The sequence below is a fragment of the Chenopodium quinoa genome, unplaced genomic scaffold (assembly GCF_001683475.1).
Source record: "Chenopodium quinoa cultivar QQ74 unplaced genomic scaffold, ASM168347v1, whole genome shotgun sequence".
Classification (NCBI taxonomy): Eukaryota; Viridiplantae; Streptophyta; class Magnoliopsida; order Caryophyllales; family Amaranthaceae; genus Chenopodium; species Chenopodium quinoa.
Window position 1 is genome coordinate 9303967 of NW_018743292.1, and position 6344 is coordinate 9310310.

The 6344-nt window shown below is 33.0% G+C and overlaps 1 long non-coding RNA gene across 1 annotated transcript; it reads right to left on the reverse strand.

The window, feature by feature from the left end:
* Positions 1-2168: 2168 nt before the first annotated feature.
* LOC110736909 lies at positions 2169-5416 on the reverse strand. The gene is made up of 3 exons (XR_002514294.1): positions 5335-5416; positions 5131-5267; positions 2169-3438 (listed from the first exon to the last, which is right to left on the reverse strand). It is a non-coding gene; the product is annotated as an uncharacterized LOC110736909 (long non-coding RNA).
* Positions 5417-6344: the final 928 nt, after the last annotated feature.

The following is a 6344-nucleotide window of genomic DNA, read 5'->3' on the forward strand; positions in this document are numbered from 1 at the left end:
GTTGTATACTTAAGAGCATTTGAGACACCAAGTAAATCAATATTTATTTGATATGATATTATTTAATTAAACAAATTAAATCTATAATATATATATATATATCAATTATTATCATGAGTAAATGGGGAGGGGAATTTGAAAGCGTGCAAAAGTGTAAACTACACTCAGGTGTAGGATGGAAATTGCAGCTGTTACATGGGTGGTAGTTGTGATGACAGAATGGGTTTTCCAACTCAAAAGTACTGTATTTACTTACAAGAAAAAAGAAGTATTGATTTACTTAGTATATGATATACTTAATGTAGTTCCATGCCAAGAGTGTTTTAGTAAGTTTACTATGTTACGGATTGCACTTTTTGAGGATTTCTGCTATATAATCCAAGGTGAATCTTTGTTGATCGTTCACTGAACGAAATGCAATCAATCCATAGAGCATTGGGGTTTGCTTGGCCTACCTGAACTCAAGCAGTGCTTTGTCAAATTCAACCTAATGAACTGAGATATTGTCCGCTACTTGACTCTCTTCTGGTTTAAATGTTACCTCATTCTTAATATCTGCATTTATAACTGTGAAAAGTAGTATTCTTTTTAGTTTTTACCAGTGCTATCATTGTTGATGTTTTCGATATAATGAAGTCATTTTATTGTTGATTTGAATGTTTTAATGGATGATCACTAATTATTAATTAAAGATGATTGTAATCTTTCATTTTCCTCTCGTATTTGTTTTCTCTTTGTTTTTTACTTGCAATGACGGTTTTGATCTCTGGAATGCACTCTATGTAATGCTAGATTCCCCCTAATTTTGTAAAATAATTCTTGCTGAGAAAAAGAAGTTAAGGTGGAGAGAGAAAGCAAGCAGAATCTGATGAAAGAGTACATTGCCGCAGCAAAACAGCTGGATAATGGATCTGTGGTTAGTGTTTTGTATATGTAATTTTATCAAACGGCCACATTCTCCACATTTCACTATGCCGTGTTTTGCTGAGCTAGAGTGATGGCATTTTTTTTGCATTCATAAAACAAAAACAAATTTGTCTGCATATTCTACTTTAGCAAAAACAATGACGAGTATAACACTACAAAATTTGGTTAGAGGGAATTGTTGGTGTTTAGCACCTAATTTCTATTTTGCCTTCAGCACCTTATCACACAAGATTAAGGAAGCAATATCTTGTGCTTAACTCTAATTAGCCGAGTTTTGAAATCACACTAGGTGTCTTTTAGCATTTACATTGTGCTTGCACATTAGAATTTAATCTAAAATCAAATTGACCTCACAGTTTGATCAAATTATGTCATGTTGTTATGTTCAAATACTAGGTAGGAAAGTGTTCTTTGATTTATATAGTTAACCAGAATTACATATTCATAGCATCTATATATGAAAAGAGGAACGTGTATAGTTGAATTCAGGCTGGTGTGGAGACTGCTTTGGAAGGTGTCTTGACTCATGTCCGGTAGAATGTGTTCATGGCATTGAGAGTCGTATGAAACCTAACCTTGGTTGAGTTAATACATGCATCACCGGGTTAAATGGGCCTACAATTGAGCATCACTGGTCTATGATTTTGGCACACATCACACTTTGACTGGATTAGGTGGGGCTGGGGCAGCAGACCTTGGTTGCATATTATGACAACCATCATTTCATGGATGATTTTGTATCTTACTTTTGTGTATGATTTCATTCAACTTATATGCGTGCACATATGTGTTTGTTGATTTTTTTCTCTATGTTATGAGGATTGTATATGAAGATTTAAGTTTTTTTAAAAATATTTAATTGCTTTTCTATTGGATCTAATTCAAAGCATTTCAATTTTTTTTTTGATTTTGTTTAACTTGGGTTGTAAATTAAATTAACAAATTATACCCAACCTTTTAGACTTTTTGGCAGCATGGGAAGGAGCTCGTAATGTCTGAGCTTGTCTTGCGACTTCTTTATATATTAAATAAGGAAGAGTGACTTCCTATATATACTGGACCAAAGCTACAAGGTGGCTTCCTATACTGGATCAAAGCTCCAAGAAAAGTGTTCTGTTTTGGGCTCAATTCTGTTGTTTTTGATAGGTTATACCTCATTCTGTTTTGCTCACAAGCAAATTGATAATTTTGATATGTGGGATAAATGCTATATTTACTCAATTGTTTTGGAATGGGTTTGGTTCAAGCATATGATCAAATAGTTTATAGGCTCTGTTATCCCTCTTATGTATTTGTTTAATATAACAATAATTGTACTCAATTTTGTTGTTGGGAAATTCCCAAGTGATTCTCTATGATATTCAAAGCTCTCCAATTTCTCTTTTGTGTTTTTTTTTTCCTTTCCTCTGGTATCGGGCTTTAGTTTATTAGTATGAAGTATGGTGATCTTCCGAGAGTAACTAATTGAGTACTCTGTTTAATTATTAGATTAACTATCTCTAGGTTTAGATTTTTGAAAATCATTTTGAACACAACTTTGTGAATCACCAAGTATTTTGTTCTCCTTATTGTTGAGTAATGTGTTTGTATATATCCCTCGGTTATTACTTATCTCTCGATTTACATGTTCAAAAAACATTGTGATTACATGTCGAATAACTTTTCCGGTAAAAATTTTGGGAATCTTATTGGCGGTTAAGAGTTTAATTTTTGGTCAAAATTGACATAAAGTTAACTAAAAACATAAGTTTGCTTGCTAAGAAATATCTTTATGTTGAATTGTTCTACCAATAAAACAAGAGTTAGAGGGAAGGGGGAGTAGGAAGTCTAGGAACAAGAGAGAAAAATTGACTTTACATATGTAGTGAATTTGAAAAAAGAGAGAAAAATTGCAACAAAAAAAAAAAAAAAACACTTTTAAGACCATGATTAAAGTTAAGTTGAGGAGGAGATATTACGCGTTTATAAATAAAAGAATTAGTGTAGGGTTTGTTCAGTGGAAAAAAAAAAAACAAAACAAAAAGTGACAATCAAATAAAGTGTGAAATTTCGTTAATGAAAATTTTCTTTCTCAGTTAATCTTAAATTAAATAAGTAATTCTAAAATTCCTGACTTTATTTCTCTCTTCTTAAACCCTATTTCACTCACTTGAACACTTCACTCCCTACATTTTCGCTCCTTTCACATTTCCCAACCTCAGATCACTCCCATCTTCAACAATGCCGACTCGACTTATCCTCACCCTCTTCCTCCTCCTCTCTCTCACCACCGCCACCACTGACTCCGACGACCTCGACGAAGACCTCAGCTTCCTCGATACCGACGACGATACCGACACGGTCCAAAAGAAGCAAGCATTCCCCAGATTGAAGCATGTCCTCCTTGGAGACACTCCCAATAGCCAAATGTGAAGACCTCAAGGCCATACCAGAATGTATTGCCAACTTTCCAGTTTGAAGGGGCTTACACTAAAAAACTGCTCCAAGAAGCTTAGGGAGAGTGCCAGAAGCCTACAGGTGAAGATTGCGAATATAAATAGGTTTATTAATTTAGGCTGATAATAAATTAAATAAAGCAAAATCTCATATGAAACGGATTTATAATAAGATGTGGGTATGGCAAATAGATACAATGTTACATGCTTGTTTGGCCCGGCGTGTACTTCTTTCCCTTTGTATTGGGAAGTTTCAGTTGTAAAATGTGATTTCACGGTAATATAACTTCCTTATACTTACTTACCAGGCTGGATGATGGATGATCCGTGACCAACAACAAATTCCGAACATGGTAAATATCACTGAAAAATTTCATACAGTATTACTTTTCACTAGAAAAAATTCTCAGTTATTGACAAGAATTTATCACTACTGCAGTATTTTTCTGGTTGTTTATTATTCCGTACTAGGCAACAACCTTAAATTTTAATTTATCTAAAAATTTAACAGCCTATTATTTATATAATGATTATTTTATATATTTGATTTATTTTTTTTATATAATAAATCAAATATAATTTTAATTGATATAATGATATAATATATCATTATATATATAACATTATATATTATAATATTATTTTTTTTTTAATATAATATTATAATATTATATTAAATAATATTAATATAATTTATATTAATATTAATATTATAATAAATTCATATATTATATATTATAATTTAATATATTAAATATTATAATAATTATAATTATTACCAATTAATATTATAAATAATTTATATTAATATTAATTGGTATAATATAAATTAAATATTATAATATTATATGATATAAATTAATATTATAATATTATATATAATTATATAATATCATATATTATATATTACCAATTAATAAATTAATAATTTATTAGCAAATAAAATATAATATTATTTAAAAATAAGGATATATTATATCATTATATATTATATATTAAATTATATAATATATAATTAAATTAAATTTAAATAATTAAAAATCTTAGATGAAAAAATCAAATAATTAATTATACATATAATGATTTATATATATAAATACAAAATTAATCATAAAATTAGGTTTAAATCATAAGAAATCAAACAATTTGAATTTAAAGGTGATACTGCAGTCATTATCGCCTACTTAGGAAACAACCTCACCCACCAAAAACAAACTCCAATCACCTAAAACCACCCCCAACCACCCGGAAATAACCACCAAGGCACCAATAAGGATCCTAACCTTACATCCAAACACCATCACAAGCTACCCACAAAATGGATCTAAGGCCCTTTTTAGTTGAAGGGATTTAGAAGAAAAAAGAAAAGAAAAGAAATGATTTTAATCATGTTTCATATTTAGTTGAACAAATGACATGAGAATTCAAAGGAAATGAAGGGAAGTGAGGAAATTTCCTTTACCAATTTTTAGCTTATCTATAATTCGACTAAAAAGAGAAAAATAAAAGTTATACATGATAAATTTTCTTTATCTTCCCTTCTTTTTCTTTCACTAACCAAATATTGAAAAAAAAAAAAAATCACCTTCATTTCTCCTCTCTTTCTATTTTTTCTTTTATTGAACCAGACAAAGCCTAGCTAAGAAAATAGAATAAACTTAAGGTAGTGGTGGTGTTGGTTACGATTGTAGAGGAAAGATACCCTTTCTTTTTAATGAACGAAACATAAAATACCCCCTAACTAATGATGTTGAAATTTGAAACTTACCGATTATTAAAGATAAAGATTGACGAGCAAAGCCCTCTAATGAGATGGAAGAGACGAATCAAGCTTTTGATTATCACCCTACTTGAACTCTGCTTGAGGTTGTGAAAAGATTGATATTCTCGTCCAAACTCTCAAATCTGCATAAAAGATCAATAATATATTAAAAACTTTATAAAACTCTGCGATTGAATCAAATTGCCGTACCAGGTAGAAGTAAAGTTATTCACGGCCGATTTCAATGGTACACTAAAGCACGCCACAGTGATGGTAATTGCAGTTTTTTTTTTTTTTTGACGGGTTGGTGTAGGAGTTAATAACTTACTATAGACTTGAAAAGTGTAATACGGTAATACGGAGTGTTTGGGTCCAATTTAGTCAAAATTGGGCCTAAGCACTAAATGATCCAATTAAAAGCCCAAGGTCAAGGTTCAACCCTCCAATTGCTCAAAAGTCAAAGGTCAGCCCACAAAGTAAGCCAATTGGGCTAAAGCCCAACCTCTCCATGTATGATGAGGTATAAAAGCCATCATATTGACACATTCACGGGGAGGGAGATTCACATTCCAACTCATATGCTCATTCTTGCATTCAGAAATATTCCACAAAAGCCTCAAGCTACAAACTCTCTTGCATAGTGTCTTCCTTTTACACATTGTACTGACTTTAGCATCGGAGGGGCCTTCCTCGGAAACACCCCCGAGGCTAGTTTACGTGTGTTCACTGTGCAGGAAACCTTCGGCCCAACACAACTTGGACCGAATCCAGTCTTCTCCATTTCAGCGGACCTTCGGCAAGGTCCCATTGTTTTCAACCGAAACAATTTGGCGCCGTCTGTGGGGAAGACTTTCAAAAATCTTTAAGCCAAATTCCTAACCAAGATCATCTTGCAATTATCTTAGCAGCCATGGCTAAGAACCGCAAGAGCAAAAGCCTCCGTCAAGGAGCGGGCGAAAAGCCTAAAACCCCTACACCATCGCCCTCGCCGGACCGGAACTCTCCCAAGGGTGCCGGCTCGGGGGGAGGATCACACAAGGAGGATTCCCTATCTCCTATAATGCATGACTCTCAATATAGGCCGGACCACTCTTGGTCTAGCAGGGGTCAGTCTGATCAGAGGACATATTCAGTGTCCCAACGCCAACCATCGGCTGCACGGCCTCATGCCCACACTCGGCCGGGGACCCCTTTGACGGGGCCCAGTTCGGAAGAGGTGG